Source organism: Labrus mixtus, chromosome 7, assembly GCF_963584025.1.
Source record: "Labrus mixtus chromosome 7, fLabMix1.1, whole genome shotgun sequence".
In the NCBI taxonomy this organism is placed as follows: Eukaryota; Metazoa; Chordata; class Actinopteri; order Labriformes; family Labridae; genus Labrus; species Labrus mixtus.
Genome location: NC_083618.1, coordinates 19,458,269 through 19,478,879, shown reverse-complemented (window position 1 = coordinate 19,478,879; position 20,611 = coordinate 19,458,269). Strand labels below are relative to the sequence as shown.

At 41.5% G+C, this 20,611-nt stretch overlaps 1 protein-coding gene across 2 annotated transcripts in view; it reads right to left on the bottom strand.

Annotated features, from left to right (window-relative positions):
- The window catches only part of LOC132976882 (membrane-associated guanylate kinase, WW and PDZ domain-containing protein 3), a 177,142-nt gene that overhangs the window by 101,827 nt on the left and 54,704 nt on the right, over nt 1-20,611 (bottom strand). The gene's annotated exons all lie outside the window — the stretch shown is intronic.

Sequence of the window (20,611 nt, the reverse complement as noted above, 5' to 3'; positions counted from 1 at the left end):
GGGTGGCATATAGGGGTGAGCTCATGATATCTGACCCTGTGTTAACATTCAACTTTGTCAACTCGCTTTAACGCAGAACAAATAGCCGTGGTCTGTAACTGAACCTTATTTCTAAAGCCATGCAGTCAAACTTCCTCATCCTCTCCTTCTCCAGGCTGTTTACTCTCACAACAACCACAAACACACAAACAGCCTCCTCCCCTCCTTCCCTTAAAGCTTCGGCTCCGCCCCTCCACCGTGACCTTGTCTCTAAAGCCGCCTCCTCCTCCACAGCTCTGCAGATGTAAACTTTCACTGCGTCTCCATGTGATAGAGCATCTTCCTGAAAGCGGAGATATTGAACCGCCCGGCTTCCTCGCTGTAACCAAAGCGCTTTTAATGGAATTCTCTATAAGCCCAGCTACTCTGGCTGGATTGCCGGTGTAATGCATGGCAGTAAATCACATTCACTGCCGGTGTACTTGTGCAGTAAATGATGGGAAAGTCATAGGGAAGGAGTGGTCAGCCTGTCATGGCCCGGAGGAAAATGATCAGGTTCAAACTGAGCCCTTACTGGAGAGAGGAAAGGACACAGTCACTGTCTTTTATCGGAAATCATCTTCTTAAATTGGCAGTTTATCGCTCATCTCTGAAATATGAAACGCTGTTACCAAGTGCCATGCAACAGTGTGAAATAGGACTATTCCGTATCTTTTATAGAAGGGCCAGATTTGATTTTTAAAAAGTGCTGAGGGGCAAAAAAAAAAATCACATTTAGTTTAGAAGTTCCAAATAAAGAGAAAAGGTTGTTGTTGTTGTTGTTGTTGTTGTAATAAACAAAATTGCCCAAAACGTCTTTTTCATACAGTTTGACTCTCCTTTATCCCGACAGCCTGAGGTGAAGCTTTTAAATAAAATAGGAAATAAATGTCTATCAATAAAAAATGTGATCGCTTAAACGCACAGTGTTGTGTGTGTTATGTGTTTACCGATGAGATCATCACAGCAGCACATACAGCAACAGTACAGCAGCTTTCAGTAGCAGTTTCCGCTTTCTTATGTAGCGGTCTTTGACATAACATCTGCGGTGTTTCCATGGCAACGATAAACATGTCGTGTCTCTGGCTTTGACATCTGTTGTAAATATTAGACGTAATGTAAGTACTCAACAAAGAAAATATACGTAACATAGGTTAAGTCCATTTTGAATTAATCTACATATTACACCTTTAATAAAATAAATACTAATAATCGGGCTGAACAGCCTTAATACAAATACAGTTGTATTATTCATGAATTGAAAGCACTAATTGGTAATATACATTTATTCAGAGACGTATGGTATCATTGATCGATATTTGTACTTATAATTAACAACGCACTCACGCGGTGTGACAAAATATAGATACTGTTGTCTGTTGTGACTGGTGTGATACAATTATACCACATATCATTTTTTAATAAAACACTTTCCTGCAACTACTTCTTGACCCCTCACGGTGGCACTTAGGGTCTTAATGAGGTTAGTGGAGGTTAATTGGCCAAAAAAGAAGGTGACCTCAGGATAAAAGAAAAACACCAAAAACTTTCTCTGAGCATTTTTGATTCATAAGTCAATCAGAAGATTTGATATTATAATTGTTATATTAAGACCATTATCACAGAATCACTGTATGCTGATATATGATTTTTATCTCGAGCCACATATTAGTATCGTCATATGTGTCATATTGTATCGTATCATATTGTCATTTAACATTATTGTATTTTAACGTATATCATGAGTTACGCTAGAATTACCATCCCCGAGTACTTATCAATAAACTAATATTCGCTCTATCATACACATGAGGGGAGGAGGTATGTCTCTAATTAGAATCCATGTTTTTTTCTGTTTTTTTATTTTAATTTTTTTTTTTGCAGCAATTAAAAAGGTCAGACAGGTCTGGTGTAAAGAGTACTCTGACATTTACTCCTCTCCAAAATCCTCAACAGACCTCAGCTCGCCCACGCAACCCTGACGTCACCACGAGTCCACCAGCAAACCCCCATGGTGTTTCGCTGTCACTCATCATGGTTTCCTGCTGCTGACCTATCTTCTCATATTAAATGATGTCTGCTGTAGCACGCTACCCTCAGCGGCAACGGCCGGCGACAGCAGCAGCATCTGGCAGCTAAGCCAAAAAAGCCTACAGTGCTCCAGTGTTTATCATACATTTCAGCATAATTGTAGCCAAATCCTTTCGACCCCTCATTGAAAGTCAAAACCAATTTTGCATTCTACAGTAGCGCTCATCCTCTGAGACGGACGATAAATCACGGCGGGGAGAAGCATGCAGCACAACAAAAGACTGCAGTGCTGCACTTTAACCCGACACGGCTAACACGCTTGCGCTGCTGCAGCCGACCTCCCTCTCCCTGCCTCGCAATCAAACTTAATCCATGGTCTGTAATCGTGAAAAAAAAAGTCGGTGATGAACTCAATTCAATGATGGATAGTACTTTTCAATACTGTCCTTCATTAAATAATCAGAGTTTTCAAACATGTGATATTGAAAAGTGTCAAAGTATGGATCATTTTGACAATGCTTTTTACATTCCTGTACATGTATTGATGTGTGATACTTGATGTTTGTTAAATCATATATGATTACAGTTGTTGCTGGAAAACATCACCTTATCACTCCGCTGATTATTTATCCTTATTTATCAGGGTTACAGAAATCACAGGCAGAGAAAGTTATGATCTAAAGCCTGATCGTCATCTTCTACAACAGCCAAACATCCCTCCTTCTCTCTTTTCCTCCGCCCCCTCCTCCTTCACTCCTCTCCATCCTTTCCACCTCTAAAGCCCTTTACTCCCCTCCATTACACTAATAAGGCTAATCACCCCTCCGGCTGCTGCAGCCACGGGCCTGGGAGAACATGTCAGCGAGGGGAGATCAATGGACTACATCAAAGGGCTGGAGCTGCACACAAACCAGCCCAGCGCAGGGCCCGAGAGATACGGCTGCTGCTTCCCTACATTTTTCATGAGATTATTCACTACTGTTCTGTTTTCTCGCCTGTAGTTTGAGTGCAGGGTGCTTTTAATGAGCCGGGCAGCAACAGATACCAACACTGGCAGCGATTTCCAGCAAGCTTGTAACCACATGCGCGCTAACATGATAACACACACGGACATTGGATGTGAGCAAAGCATGCATGGTTGATACAGCATGATGGAGAATATGCACACAAACACTCACAGAGGCACGGACAGCTCTGTAGTTATTTCTACAGATGCATTAGATGTTCATCCATAATAGATTACTTGCTAATTAGGGGCTGGTTTTCATGGTGCTAAAGAAATGTTGAGGGCAGAGAGAGACGACTTAAGGGTCTTGCCAGCTAGCTCAGCAGCGCACTTCCAGCCCCGCTCTTCCTCACTGCACTCTTCCTGAAGGCCAAATAGACATTTTACTATCCAAGGGTGCTAACTCAGCCTCGCTCAGAGGAGTCTGCTGGCTGAGGAGCGAGAGCAGGAGGGGGCTGTAGACGGAGCATGTGAACTACAGGCTGGTTTCCTCCAGTTAAGAGGAAGGAAAGAAGGGATAAAATAAATGCTTAAGCTCTCGCTCAGCAAAGAGGAGCAGGGATGAATATGTATGAGGAGATTTGTTAGGGAGGTGACCTTTAAGTCCAACAAAGGTGTCAACCGGATTCAATAGTGTGGGTCCAACTGGATGAAATTGAAGTTGTTCAAACCAGGACAAAGAAAGTTATCTGTGTGGTTTTTTTTTGGTAATCTGCCAAAACAAGTGTTTTGAACGGGTGTGATGTTATGGTGCTTAAGAAGTAGAAGACGACACTGGTCTGTCTAGACAATTTATCAGGTTAGCGTGAAGTGACTAAAACTTTTAAAGTCTCCAGAGTACTGTACGTGCAGTTTCCGTCGAGCACCCAGAGCTCTCGATCAATTCCACCTGTCTGCCGAAGAACACTGAGAGCGGTAAAAGATAAAAGCCGAGAGAAAATCTTTCCTCCCCACCCTAAAAAAAAACAAAAAAAAAACAACACATCTCCAGCAGAACAAGCCAATCTGCCTCGCAGCAGAGGCATCGACTCGCTAAAAACAACATTTATCATAACTGGAGAATCAAACTTTAACAAAAGGAGGCAATAACACTGTGATTTTCCGTCTAATTAAATGCGCACCGGGAGACATAAAGCGATGCTGGTGATGTATCCTCAATAACAGCCCTGATCTCCCTGAAGACAGTAAACTTCTTTCAGAGGATAGAGCCAATAAAAAGTTGCAGAATGGAGACAGAAACATTTGTACTAACTTAAGTTGTATCCTTACTAAGCTACAGAACAAATGAGGCTGCAATAATGTAGCAATTAATCTATTATTCAATCAAAGGAATATAAATCACTTATTTGGAAAATTGGATATTTGCTGGTTCTAGCCATGCTGCAACCACTGGTGTTGAAAAACAAAACCACTGGCACTGAAGTGCAAGAAACTGCAGTTCCTTGAGTGTCCACTTGAGGCTGGCTGCAAAAGCCAAGGAAACCTCATGAGGTTCAATATTAAAATGTCTAATTTCTACAGCAGATATAAACATGTTTATAACCTGCATGGTGCAAAAAATAGTATTGGTCTGAGCAGCTCATTCTGTATGTGTATACACTATGAGGTATGACTTTTTTTTTAAATTACTCATCAGTTTTAATGTATTCTAGGCTAAGAGTGTTAGTGTTAGTGAGTGAAGAAAAACGAGGTTAGCTCCACCACCACCTGTTGCTTGGTGGATCAAAAGGTAGCCTGAGATAACATGAACAATGACCATGCACCATCCAATGGCTTCAAAGATATATATGAAAAAGGTGATGTCACAACATCCATAAGACAATAGAATCATGTTTTACATAATGGTTGTATTGTCTTAAAGGTCACATATTATCCTCCTTTTCAAACAGTTTCCAATTGTGAGGAAGGCAGACTCAGAGGGCAGAACAAACACCTAGCTGCGGGAGTGTCACCCACCTGGGGGAGGGGTTACTGCCCTTTGTGATGTCATAAAGGGAAAATCTCCAAACGGCCTGTTTGAGCACACATTTTCTCTCCTGCTTTGGGCTCTTGGTTTAATCGTGCAATACAATATGAAAGAATCTTTGGTTGCAGCTCAAATATCCAACCTAATGTGGTCAATAATTTGGAGATAACAAAATTTCACAAATGATCAGAATTTCATTTGAAAGATTTATACATTCTCCAGGCTAGAAATAACTTTATGCTTTTGATATAATATTGGAATATGCAATGCAATCTGCAGCTTAAAAAACTGCTTTAAAGCACCTAAAACCTCCTCTAAAGACAAAATATGAGAAAAATGTTCTAAACATAAGCCAGCAGTTGCAGCGGCAGAGGGATTATTAATGCCACTGTTCAACTTTACCCTCCTGCAATGTTTTTATTTTTTAACAATCCTGGAGCATCGCTGAGGGAGCCTAGCTTTCGAATCCTACTATAGGAGATGTTTTAACACTCTCCCACACACTTTCTTTTTCTGTCCTTTGATTTGCCTCTAATGCTATGCAATGATGACATGCATTTTAATTGAAACCCTCTCCATTGCTGGAAAAAAAATAAGCCTCGTAACATCTCTTGCATTTTCATAAAAGGTGAGGACACGTTGCTACAACAGAAGTGGTGTCAATGATTACGGGGTCTTTTTTCGGTGAAATGGCTGCTGGGTGAACAAATAACTGAAGACAATTTTACTGAATATGCTCAGCAGCCTACAATTGTTAGAAAATAACAATCCCATACAGATACACGACAGAGAAAAGTAATTTAAGCGTGGATTGTCACCAGGTGAGATATAACTATTTTTTTTAGAGCTGACTTCCTTTAACAGGGGACATTTCTTCTTTTTAAACTCTATTCTTGCATGACGCGGGGACAGCTTTCTCTCTACTTGGGAGCTTAAAAATCTTTACCATGGACATCAAACTAAAGTGAAGACCTCAGTCCAGTGATTCCTGTTCTTTCACACTTGTTTCTTGTCAGTTTTACAATATTTTAAGCCTCGTAGTAAGATGATGGCTCGTCCTTCCCATCACTGAACATCAGGTCTGTCAGACTCCTCCACAGCTTCAGACTCTTAGGAGTCTATATCTCTCTCTCTTAAAGCAGCTTGACGGTGCTGTGGAGGATCAGTGTGGGCAGTACGGATCAAATTGCTCTTATAGAGAAACTCCAGACTCTGAGATGTATGGTGAATAGCCGGTGTTGTGAGGTAGAAAGAGAGACTTCAGCCCAGTGTGCGCAGACGTTTAGGTGTCCACTATTACAAAAGGATGAAAATCGATGAGCGCTCAAGAAAGTTTTTTTTTCATAACATTTGGACAGCTGGAGATGCTCTTTTAATAATGTTGTTTATCCATCTAGAAAGTGGGCTGCGACTTATCGGTGCAACCAGTATGACAGACTGAGACATGCCCTGTCCTGAACCCAAGTGCAGCAGCCACCATTACACACTGCTAACACGGCCTGACGTGATTGAAAATTTACCCCCCCCCCCCCCCCCCCCCCTTCATGTAAATTGCAAGCAGCCACTTGGCTGAGTAAAGCATGGTGTGAGCTGGATATAAGTGGAACACTCATGAGGTCATATTAGTGCATTTCAAGAAAAACTGTGGTAAAATGTTAAGTAAATCAACCTTATAGAAAGAGTTGGACTGATTGAAAAGACTCCTACATTAAAGACAACAAGCGATCAGTGGAGGAGAGCAGAGCGACTATAGGCTGATTGGTCACAGGGTGTGGGTTCGTACTTCACAACGATTAGCTTTATCGTAGTCTCACTGCAAAGCTCAACTACCACATCAGTAGCAGGATCGCAAACTCCACATGGTGAAAACTGATGGTGCTAGAAAGAGCTACACAGCTAGAAACTGCATGTTGAGGACTTTGCTAAACACAGTTTAAATCGTCACACAGTCACAAAATCACTCCTACTTATAAATGAACAGACCTGTATTTTATTTATCAAATCTATTTGGCACCTGTACGTCACTTTAGGATGATTATTGCTTAGCCTCAAAACTGTTCCCAATGTGACTCCAAGGAAATCATCACACAGGACGACGGTTTAAACTTTTTTTCCCCTCTGGTTGACCCTCTCAAAACAGGTAGTTGCGACTTATATTCAGAACTTTACGATACTAGTTGATTTTGATATGTAAATCCCTTATTGGACAATTACTCCTTCTTCCTTGTGTCCATGTTAGCCAAACAACTTTAAACACTAGCCGGCCAAGCTCCCTTATTTAACTGCAGCTTGCGTATTAAACTCTCATCATCGCTTCAGCTCCTACTTCAAATGAAATGATTCTAGGTTAAACTTAAAAAACAGTAAGCTCTTTTCAGGGATACACACATTTGCTACGTTAGCCACAACATGTCAGCAAAGCGTAAGCAACATACTGTGACCATTAGCTAGCTAGCTGAACTCCATTATATCAAAAATAACTTCTTTAGCTGTCTCAAGCTTTGGCTCTTGCATTAAATGTGTTGAAATAAAAATGTAAAAACTGTCACAGACGCTGACATTTACTGCATTATGGAGAGCTTTGCCGTTTTTAAAGTATGAGAGGAAACTGAGATGAAACAAATCGCTAAAGTTTCTCAGACTGAGTACAAATGTCAAATAGTATTAACACAGAAATGAGCTTCATGGCCACAGAACACAGAGCAGATCAGAGTCCTTAAAGAAAGAGTCTTTTCTGGCTTATGATATAACAAGAGAACACTCAGGGATGAAGAGCCAGCATATCAATAGAACACATTACAGGAGACCAGATCATAGCAGGCTGCAAAATCAATTATTAGTCTGAACCTGCATCTATTAATAGAAGCTGATTGATCTATGTGGTTTTATTTCTATACTTCTGTCTTCTTCTGTTTGTCGCATTATTTCTCTTTTGCACACACACACACACAAAAACACACACGAAGACATCGCAGTATGCTTTGAACCTCATCATCACCGCTGTGCAGTAAAAGGTAAAAACCTGCTCGATGATGTCTCCTCTACTCAGGCCTGCATGTCTGTGATTTCCAGCGTCTCATTTTATGTGAAAATGGAGCCTGTCAAATCAGAGCTGCATCCCCTCTCCTCCCTCCCTCCCTCCCTCCCTCGCTCCCCCGCCTGGAGAATCTGTGCCTGAAAATCCAGAAAACAAGCTGACCACTGGTCTGCAGATAGACTCGTTTGCCGAAACAATATCACCGCATTTACATGGATATAGACACACAAACAGCGGCAAGCATCCGCCCTCAAAGAAGCCCCCGTCGAGTGAGCCGCGCCGCTCGCTCGATGTTGTGATTGAAAAACATTTCTCGTAATGGGGAAAGAATCCCGACTCATTCTCTGTGACTTCAGTTAAAATGCAAATCTATTATTTCCTCACTCTGGGATGCATGACCTACTTCTTCACACTCACACACACACAAACACGGAGAGCATTACACTCCTAACTTGCAGTAAGGCGCGGCGTTGCTGTTGTGTGTGCGTCACCTGTGGAGTGATGTTTTCCCATCTGTGAAAAGGGAGAACAAGTACATGCATGTCGCCCCCGTTTCTCTGAGCTCCCTGGGAGGTGTGCAGCTGCTATAAGACCTCTCCTGGGACTAATACACATGCACACATACATAACGACACACCCCCACAACACACACACACACACACACGTGAAGGTTCAAGAAGGAGCAAAGAATATTGTCATCAAAGCTTCCTTGCTTGCCTGTCATCCTCGTTTTTCTTCACTCACTAACAATCTTTATGATGATGTCAGGGCTTCAATGTGACTGACAGAGAACAGAATAAAGAGAAGAGTTGAGAAGAAAATAATAATTCAAATCCAGAGTGAAAGAAGTATTTTACTTCAGATTTCAGAGAGATAACACGATAGAGCAGTGTGTATGTAGTGCATGAGTAAAAATATGATGAAATGTGAAATTAGTAATGTGTTACGTAATATTGTAGTTACCTCTACTGTGTCATCTTGGGATGGTGTTCAGTAGCTCTTTGTTTTGATGTGCCAGTGAAGTCAGGAATCTTATCATGAAGAGAGTTAAGTCTGCCTGAAGGAGGTCAATGGTGATGAGTCAATAAACACCAACGAATCGATCGATCGAACCCCCAACCTTCCCGCTGAGAGACGACCGACTCTACCGACTGAGCCACAGCTGCCTCTATATGACTGAGAGAGTCAAACAGGAGCTTTAAACCGAACTTGTCAGTCTTAGCTCTACTCAGCTTGGATACTGACAAAGTTACCCCCCTCAAAAAAAATAATTCTCAGTTAATATTTTCCTCAGCGAAGTTTCACTGTTAGTGAAACGTTAGACCGTTAAACTGATGGATTGTCCCCAGGAGCTGTGGAAGTGGACACATACCTTATAATGGCTTTAAGGGATGTGCTTGAGTTTCCTAATGTAGGCGCAGAGCGTTAATTACATCAGTTATGCAACTTCTATTAGTTATGTAATGTATGTATGCTAGTTAAGTCACATATGCCAGTTCTGATCTAAACCCAAACAATGGCCTTTTTTCCTAATATTACCTTAAAGCTTGGTTTTGATGCCTGAATACAACAGTCTTTTTGGTGTATGAATGCAACAAAAATCGATATATTTGGAACGCTAACCCCATGTTAATTTGTGCGACACATCCATTACTGCTTATCACGCACTGTATGGGGGGGGGGGGGGGGGGGTGGGGGCAGGAGCCAATTCCAGCTGTCATTTGGAGAGAGAGGGGGTACTCTCTGGACTGGTCACAATTTAATCACACGAGGAGACAGGAGGAACACGTAGAGAACCCACCCATGGGGAGAACCAGGAAATTCAACCCAGAAAAAGTTCAAAGTCTAACCAGACATTGCACACTTAAAACCGCTAACTTCACAGCTCTGTGTTTCATTTCTAAGAGGACATTGCATTGGCTCGAAAGTGCTGCCTTGATCTTCATGTTTTGACCAGTACAGAAACAGCCGAAGCAGTCTTTATTTGGCGACTTGGGACTTTGTTGAATCAACCATGAAGCTGCTCTTTTATTTGGGGTCGACGATAATCTAATAGAACATTTTTCAGTCTGTGGGCAAAACAGCCTCTCACTGATTTGGACAGAAAATTATTTTGAGAGGCGATTAAGGTTAATAAGCTCACTCTGTGTGTGTGTGGCCGCATATGACTCTGACATTTCTGCTTAATTTAATTCTTGCTCCAGCCCTGATACTCTTGACAGGTAAAAGAGAAAGAAGAGGTGTGTATGGATGTAGAGCTTGTGTGTATGTGGCACTCTTCTTTTTTTTTTTGTGATTGCTACCTGCAGTCCCACACTCCTGCACCCTCTCATTTCCTTCTATCTCTATCTTTCTTTCACTCCACCACCTCCACAGAGCCCCCCCTCCTCCTTCCTCTCTCCAAGCAGCGGCCCATGACATTATCCATCCAGTACAACTCTCCCCACAGGAGAGCCATATCGGCTGCCTGTCTCCACAGGGACTCCATTACTTTTTAGCTGAATGTCTCCTTCAAATAGAGAAATGACAAGAACCAAATGTATGGTGTCTATTTGCACTAAGCCAAAAAAGAAAAGTGGGGGGGGAAGGAGAACTGTCATGGCTGACTTAACTGAAACAGAACCTCTTGTGCTCACCTCATAACTAACAAGCAATGAACCCTGCAAATCCACAAATTTGCAGCCAAACACTTGCAGGCCTTTGTGCACTTTTGATGTTCTGGCAGCGGCACCGCAGGGAGAAAATATGGCTGCAGAAAGAAGTTACGGTCAGCTGACATCTGGCAAGAGGTCATTCCTGTTGACTAGGCCCGGGATGAGCTCCAGACTCGACCTTCACGGCAGTGGAATGATGTTGTCTCCTGGCTGTGAGGCTGTCCGAACCTGATATGAGGTCTGGTGGGTCGAATCGGACCAGTGGAAGCTGTCGTTATTTTAGAGATGAAGGGTGCGGAAGCAACACTTTAGGGGTCTGTAACAGTCAAGCAAAAATGCTTTTAAAACGCATCTTATATACTAAACCAACTCTTAATATTTTGATAATTAAATAGGAAAATGAACAGGCAAATCATGTTTTTAGAAGTTAAACATTAAAATCGCTATTATCCTCAAAGAAAGAATACCAAGATCTGTGACGTTAACTCTGGCATACAACAGCAGTCATTTTTCTTGGAGCCAATCATCAGAGGACCTGCAGCTTTAGGCATTTATGTGCTGTGTTTCTAATCTAATGCAGATGGATGGCTCAGTGTCCCTGTGGTGGTTATGATGCCGGGCAGGGTTAAAACCTGTTGTGTCTGAAGTGACGAACACATTCTTCATCGTCTGATTCATCACAGCCAGAGGACGATTGGATTTCACACAGTGCATACAGTTCAGGTTTCATCACAGTCTATTTGATCTTAAACAACTTGATGGATTGAATGTGTACTCCACCTTATGATCTTTATTATATAATGTTTAAGTGTAATCTGTTTCCGTACAATTACCTTAAGCACCATAATGGATGGAACAGATATTCTCTCCCAACTTTTCAGAAACCCTAGACTAGACTGCCCCTATGGACTACAAAATAAACCATTTAGACCTACTCTATAGCATCAGGTTGGTGTAGGCAAGGCCTTGCAGTCAAGTTAGCATTAATACATTTGAAAAATCTAGTGAGGCCTTCTAAATAAAGCAGGCACATAATGCAAACAAACTAAACATTCAATTACAGTTTCAAATAAAGCCTGCAAACAAACATTTTATAATACTTTTCTCAAAATGTTGGTTAGGTTAGGCCACCAAAACAACTTTGTATGATTTAGGGAAAGATCATTGTTCAGGGTTGAATCATGGCCTGTAAATAAATATGGATGAAGCCGGAGTGATGTCCCATTGGTTGCTGAAGGCAGCTTAAGCCCCCGTCTATGGCGGTTGCCATATTGGGAATGCTATCTCAATAGTCAAGCAAATGCCAGGTAAAGAGCTGGACCTGAAGCGGCCTTAAGCCTCCTGACAAACAGCTACACCTCGCCCAACTGTCATTCATGGTTAGCTACATGCCATATTATTTAATACTCCCATCTTTTATAAAATCAAAACAAATAAGTTATCACAAAATTCACCTCCTGTACAGTCTGCGCCATTATAGACCGGAGCTATTCAGACCAAATTTGTGCTTTGAACCAGTCTGTAAACATGTTCATTTCTGCTTTCAAAACAGGCATTTTTGAATGGGTGTGTATGTGACTTGCGAGCCTCTACAGCCAGCCTCAAGTGGGCAATCGATGAACTGCTGCTTGGTACACTTCCACACTGGCTTCATTTTTCAACAACAGATGTGGAAGCTTGGATTGAACTAATGTTACTATGCAAGTTACATAACTAAAAATTAGGGCTGGGCAACGATTAAAAGTTTTAATTGCGTTAATCGCATGATTTCCTGTGATTAATCACAATTAATCGCATTGTTATACGCAAAATCCAATAATGAATTCTAAAGTAGTGTATAGCGCACTTTTATTGTAAATGTACTTCTCAACTTAAACAATGTCATCAAAGCAAATAAATACAAAACTAAAGCTTATTGCCACTGCAAGGGCATAATGTCATCCTGTTTGTTATATTAAAAAAAAAACTGCCCAGAAAGGTTTTAGGCTAAGAGGTATAATGAAAATGTCGGGACGCCATTTTTAAAGTGGGGGAGAGTGTGACAGGTCAATTGAGAACATTGATGTTTATTGTTTGGTTATCGAGGACCCCACAAACAAATTTTTGTTGTACTTGTCATTTTGAAATTCTTTAGTTTATAATCTTTTTGAATTCATCTTCAAAGTTGCTAATGTTAATGTATTTTTCTGAACTGCAACATTATTCAAGCAGGTGATGTTGACATGTTATTAATTAAATGCGCTGCATAATCTACACCACAAGGTGGAATCTGTGAGTGAGAAACAGTGACATGCAGGAGTTCAGAGAAGAAGAGTGTTGTTGTTGCGATGCTCCGGAGTTAGCAAGAAAGCTGTAGTTATTATTCAGCAGCTGAAGAGACTCGTAGGCAGAGTGAATGAAGGTACTGGGTCTTTCTTAAACGCTTAAATAAAGTGAAGACAAGTGAAACGACCTTTCAGCGTCCGCCTGAGTTTCTGGCTGCAACATATTTTGGAGTACTTATCAAGTACTCCGGTGATAAGAAAATTAAACTTCGCAGTGGTTACAGATAAATTTGGCTCTGTCGACTGCGCCGTCTGGAAGAACTTTAAAATAAAAATGGCCATGTAAAAGTTCCGTACACTTCTCCATGCTTGATTATCCGCCAATTCTTTTTTAACTGTTTCCTCTTTCCTGTGAGCGCCGCAGCAGTAAGCAACATACTAGGCCTCGCTCGCGATTGAATTTTACTAAATAAAAGCCAGTGAGCAACAGACTTTTACAATAAGAAAATGAATAATAAAAACATAAAAAAAAATAACGCGTTAACGTGCCCAGCCCTACTAAAAATATTACATAACTCAGTTACAGAATGTCGTAACTCACGTTTGCTACATAGCGTGAAAAGAGGTCGATTAAAAAATAAATAAAAAAGTCAAGAGTATTAGTATGGGAAACAAATCCCAGCCATCCGCTGTAAGTGAATTTCTCTTGATTGTGTAAGCCATCCATCAACCCTGATTACCACCTCAAGTCGACTTTCACATTCTTAATTGAATGTAACCTGACTTCAATTTGACAATACAAGAAGAAGAAGAAGATGTTGTAAAAAAATGGCTACCTTGTGAATCATATTTTAAAGATGTTTGGCCATGTATCAAGCTGCCATATATGAGGACTTGGATGTAGGAAAGGGCTAATCGACAACATCTTAAACCTGCATCTAAAGACTGTGTGAAGTAAATAAGCAGATATTTACTAAAAGTAAGAAGGCGAAATATGGCGATAAAAAGTACCAGCTGGTTAAATCATGATTCATCTCATTTGGAGGCATGCACACATCCTGGAACTAGCACAGACACACAAAAAAAGTGTGCCACTTAAAAATGTGAGACTGCACATGAAACACAACTGCATGTGAGAGGAGTGCTCCCCTTCCTCCTCACAGAGCGAGCGGGAGAATACTTTAAGTAGGTCAGTTTATTTTCTGACGAATGTGAAGTGATGAAGTTACAGGAGCCATGTTGTGAGATAGTTGGGAGGAGAGCAACAGAGGCATATTGATGATCCCTCTGTGTCACTTTGGATGTAATCCTTAGTGATTTACATGGAAAGCCAGGCTTATGTGTTTTCATGTGACTCCGGCTCCAGAGGCAGAGGGAGGATGATAGCGTTTTTCAATAACAGGGGTTTTGGAGTCCTTAACGCGGAAAAGCCCTGCGGCTGAAAAAAGAGCATTCTTCAGAGCGACCCCGGGGGGACCAAGTCCTTATTGGCGGGTGTATGGAAAAAGCCCCACAATCCGTTTTATGACTGTTCCCTCTAACCAGGTTAATACTGCCTTGACTGATGTCTGCAATTAAAGCCATATCTAACATTTATTATTACACAGCAGGGACCTCCCCCCATGTCCCCTCTGTGATACGACAGATGTAACTGATGTAGAATGACTGTTATCCGTCTGGACATCTCGCACATTAAGGGCAGAGAGGTCATCAACATCTGCAGAGGCATCATCGGCACTCACGTACCCCGAAGGGAGGGCTGCAACAGAGCCTGGTATATGAAGCCTGACTATTCCTGCACCGAGGCTCTTTTCGATCTGTTTGATCCAGCTGAGGTTAGATGTAGTGCATATGAAGTGGGTCACATCTTTTCACTTGAAGAGAGAGTGTTACAAAGACTTTTCTCCCTGTGTGGGTGAATACTTGATTCTGATTGGCCACAGGGTTTCCGGTAAATATTTGTACACAATGGTGTGGGTGAATGCTCACCTCTGATTGGCTACAGGGAGGCTGTTAATTCCTGTTATATCATGGTACGGGTGAATAATTTATTCTGATTGGATTTAGGGTGTTCTTTAATCCTGATATACCATGATGTGATGAATATTTGATTCTTTTTTTTTTTTTTAAGATTTATTTTTGGGCTTTTTGTGCCTTTATTGGAGAGATAGGACAGTGGATAGAGTTGGAAATCAGGGAGAGAGAGAGTAGGGAATGACATGAGGGAAATGAGCCACAGGTGGTATTCGAACCTTGGCCGCCCGCTTGGAGGACGATAGCCTCCATACATGGGGCGAGCGCACTAACCACTGCGCCACTGCGCCACCAGCGCCCCTGAATACTTGCTTCTGATTGGCTTTAGGTTGTCTTTTATTTCCTGATAATGCACAACTTCTAAGAGAACTAAAATACTTGCTAAGAAATGTCAGTCTCTAGCTTAAATGAGAAACTAAAACAGGCACACATGTCAAAACCTTTCGTTTACAACTTGTCAAACAAGCTAGCATCTTATTACTGCTATGATTTCTTCCCGCCACAGTTAAGCGCATTCAAACACAAGCAGCTAAAAGCACACAGGGAAGGTTTCATCTCTGATTTATCTGTCAATTCCACTCAGTTTACTCTAAAAAATGTTTGCTGAGATGACGCCTTCACACTGTTTATTCTTTCTGACCAGCTGTAAGATTACATTTTCAATCTATAAATAAACAGAAAAACAGTAAATCCTTTCACACAATATTGAACTAACTGGATGGGTTCCTTGGATGTACACTGTTTTAGATTTCTAGTGTGCAGGCTAAACCACTGGTATGGTGATTTTCTCTTTTCATCGAACACAAGGGTTTTCATTGTGCTCATCCACCACAGTAAACAATATGTCAACACCAACATAATCCCTGTCTTTTAACACCGAAGAACGGTTCTATATTGACAGTCATTGGAAAAGAGTCGGCGAATGAGAGAGCGAGAGTTAGCGAGCAGCAGCTTTGAATAAAAGAGGAGGAATGAGAGAAGCAGGCAGAAGGAAGTGAGTAAGACAGCTAAAAGAGAGTGGCAGCACACACGCCTGCTGCTCAGAGCTCAGTCCATTGAAAAAGATACATGTTCCTCTCAGAGGGAAGCTGCAGGATGCCAGCCTTGTTAGCCAGACAGACAGCAGGTTGCATACCAGCCGCCCCTGCTGCATATTCATTCAGTCTGATTAATGGAACCAGATTCTGTGGGTGTCTTGTCTCTTGTTATGTTCAGAGATTCCACTGGTGTACTGATACGCAGGGATGTGCATCTGGTCCGTCCAACGAGCAGGCGGAGGGAAGCATATTCCACATTTTCCACTCGCAGCTAATCACAAAATCAATGTAGTTTTTCTGTGCATGCACGCTTCAAGAACTTTCTGCAAATCCACTTGAGATTGTTTATTATTCTAATATCATTACAGCCCGCAGTGATTTCACCTCAAAGAAAAACTTCTCAGGCTCATTACACTAAGTTACTAAGCTCCCAGCGATCACACAACACTTTTATCCATTTAAATGCCTCACACACAATATTTCTTTTTGAGTAGTTTGGAGTATTGCCCGTGATTTTTTGTGGAAAACATTTTTGGCAAGTTGACTTAGCGGCTGGTGCAGAAATGGTGTGAAAATGATTTAGGCTTAAACGCTGCGAAATGATGTTTAACAGCCTGGCTATCACACTGTGAAAAGTGAGGAAGAATTTGTGATATGTTTAATTACACCCCATCAAACCGGTCTTCAGCATCGAGCACTTCAGCAGCAACTATGTGCCGATGTTGCAATACTTCCTTTGTGATTACCAACTCACAAATGAGACCAGTTAGTCGCAGAAGAGTGAGCCAGAAAAACAAGCATTTTTCTGAACAATAATGTGTGAAATGTCTTTGTATTCTGGCCCACTTCCAGCCACAACGACAACAAACAAGTTAAAACCAGACAGCAGCACTTACACCGAGACATACACTCGGCATGAGCATCAAAGACAATTAATACGATTAAAATGTATTTTTCTGGGAGAGCACAAAGGCCAGCCAGACTCCTACAGATATGTTTGATGATACACTGTGAGACTCAACGGGCTCCTCTGGGTTCACCTCTCATGAGCTCCCCCACTTCAAGTCTAGTTAAAGCTGTGCTATCATCTGCGAGTCCAAATGGTGTGGATAATAGCTGCTGGCCCCTGATAGTCGACCAAACACAAGCTGTGTAAAAGAGTCTTAGTTGTCCAAATTTTCATTTGCTTGGCTTAATTTGTAAAGGGTAGTAATTCTCTTTTGTTGATTCGTACTAAAAAAAAAACAAGAATGTTTTCCATGAGGAAAGATACAGTAGCCAGTATAATGTTTCCAGATAAGCGCAGGTTAAAATATGTTGTAAAAAATAGGGCTGTGTATTCATTTTTGTTAAACTGAGTAAATAAAGTATGTTTGATGCCGTTTTATCAGTAGGTTTCTTTACCTTTTTTTGCTAGCTAGCAGCTACGAGCTATAGGCAAAAGCCAAATGGATCAGGATACTAATCTATTTTCTTCTCAATTTCTTTGAAGAGATGATTTTAAAACGGTGTTTACATAATATTCAAACCACTCGCTTGTCAATCTACACATTTAGAGTAATTAATGCTTCAGCTTTTACAGCGGCTGCTCTGTATGTGCGCGTTTAATTTACATTTGAAATCTTGTTCTTATAATTTCCCCTTACATGTAACACATGTGTGGGTGTTGAAGATGGTTCCAGTATTTCCAATCCTCTAAATATATATATTTGGCAGCAGCGGCTCAGTCTATAGGGACTTGGGTTGGGAATCGGAGGGTCGCTGGTTCAAGTCCTTGTGTTGAACAAAATATGGAATCTGGAGAGTTGCCAGGGCACCTACCGAGTACTACCGAGGTGCCATTGAGCAAGGCACCGAACCCCCAACAGCTCTGATGCGCTCCCTGTGTAGCGGCACCACTCTGACATCCCTCAATTAATGAATGTCCACAGGTCATTTTTGTGCATGTGTGCAATTCAAGCCTATGTGTGTGAGAAGCATCTCTCTCAATAACAGAGTTTAAACCAGAATTTCCACTCTGGGATTAATAAAAAATGTAAAATTTAATTTAATAAAAAATAGATATAGTCTCTATATAGTTAGGTTATTAAATAAACGTATAAACTTACAACTTGGCTTAAGCTAACAGGTCAGGGTAGCCCCATTAAATACAACAGCTTCAAAACGTTAGATCAAAGTTTGCAAACTTTTGCTTTTGCTCGTCACCCTCCACCCTCTCAGTTCCTTTTTTGCGTGTAAGAACATGTTGCTCAAGTGACCCTGTGACTGAAACAAAGACTCTTCTGGGCATGGACCCAACTCTCTCCTCCTTATTGCTGTTTGTCCCTGGTGAATCTACAGGTTTGGTCCTGTTCTTTGGAGCCTGTGCCAAGGTTGTGTTTGAACCCAGGAATGTCACAGTTAAATCGGATGCAGGTACACGTTTAAAGCCAGAATCTTTTTTTTCTTTTTGTCCCCGCGCCCGGCACCATGAGGCAACATCAACAACCTGCGTGGAGTCTGCCAGGCTTCAGAGCAGGAACCTCGGCACAGCAGACGTGTCAGAGAGGCAGCTGATGGATGAGCTGTTGTTTCAGCCGTGTGGCATCTGGCAGACCTTATCCTGCTACCCTGTCAATCTTTTTTTTTTTGTGGGCGGGGGGGGCTCTGTGCTGCACAAGCATTAACACCATCACATCACAGACAAAAATGCAAAGAAGTAAGACTCTCTTTAGGACTCCTCGGGTGGTGGAGGGCTACATTTATTTAGCTGAGCACCTGTTTTCCATCTGAAACGGTAAACAATACGCTTCACTTGGGAGTAGCAAAGAGTTTATTGAAAAAGAACCAGAAATAAAGCAAAATGAGAAGGAGAAAGATTGAGACACAAAGAGAGAGAGAAAAAGCGCAGAAGGAGAACGGGAGAAGCGGTGTCACTAAAGGACACACGGTGAGTGACAAAACCTTATTGGATTTATTTGTCTAGCTCGGCTTCTCAGATGAATCTCATTTATCGTGGCTGACAAGAGTGGGAAGAGCACATCAAAGCTGAACCTGGCACAGACAAATTTATTTTCTTTATAATGAGCCAGAAGCAGATACACTTGTGGAAGCTCTAAAGTCATAGGGCAGCACATTGACAACAACAAACTCTCATTAAAAGCAATTTTACTAATTAATATTCGAAGAAATGTTGAAAAAAAGGAACAAACTGCTGCACAGAAACCGAACCTTCTGCACCTTGACTACTTGATGTTGTCTTCCTGTCAATCAAAATACCTTCTCAGAGCGTTGCTTTCATATTTGCCAGATATTGACAACAAAGAAATACTCTGAAAAATAAACTCAGGCTGAGATCAGGGGGGGTTTTTTGTCTCCAAAGTTTGATGGCCTCCAAGCTTTTAAAACAAACTGAAAACAATTTATGTAAGAATGGTTCACGTAACAAAACTCACAATAACATCAACTTAGATGTTTGAATTGCACTTGCACACTACCAACTAGCTGGAATACAGAATTAGCATCAGTAACTAGCAAACAGAAGAAAGACAGAAAAAAGGCAAAGAAGGCTAGACATTGTCCCTGGAACAAAGTGTTAAATCAATGCTGTAAATTCTCTTGAAACGGGGGCAAAAGAGGAACAAGACAAGATGAGGAATGAAATTTAAAGATCTTATTTGGGAGATACCGTCCCCAAACAGCTGGCAATGAACTAGAATTTGTTTTCAGGCCCTGCTCTGTGGAAGAGGGAGCAGATTGTCCTTGAGGACTCGACATAAATCAACAATCGGCAGCAGAAACAGGCAGCCAGCCCCCGGGTCTGCCAGGGAAAGCATAAACTTAATTAAGTCCCATCTTACAAGGTGTGCGTGCACGGGGAGACCCGTAATGAAAGCCTAATGCCGGCCACAAATTGGTCCAACAAGCAGCTAAAACAGAAGCCTGACGAGGCTCGTACTGCCCAACAGGGGGGACCAGAGGATCTTGATGATAATATAAAGAGAGATAGCACATAAAGGAACAGACTCTGAGATGTCCACTCCAAAAATAGATTTTTAGGAAGCCGCAGATAAAGCTGGAGCTATGCAGAAAAGCGAGATAAATTTAGAACTGAAAGAATACGGTGATGAGGGATTGGCTTAGTTAACTTAAAGGAACAATATGTAACTCTTACACCTAGCGTTTAAAATGGGTACTGCAGTCCAAATTCAAAACATTGGAGAGAGCTGTCTCCCCCCGCCCCTTCCTCCCTAGAGTCCTTGTGCACACAGGTTGCCATGTGGTGGACAATGAAGCTTCAGTGTTTAGCCAGCTCTGCATCATGCTTGAAACCTTTCTGCGTTCTAACCTCTCTCCATTTATCAAAAGCATCTCCAATATTTATCTTAGTTTAACATGTTTCTAGTTGTGGAGCTTATTAGAAACATGCAGAGGATTTTTAGGTCGGGTACAATCAGTTCTATCTGAACTAGTTGGCCTGACTCGCTTCCTTCTCTGCAACACCTGTTGGTTTGCCGTTTGCCTGGCTAAAAAAAAAAAAAAAAAAAAAAAACGAATTTCCCCTCGCGGGATCAATAAAGTATAA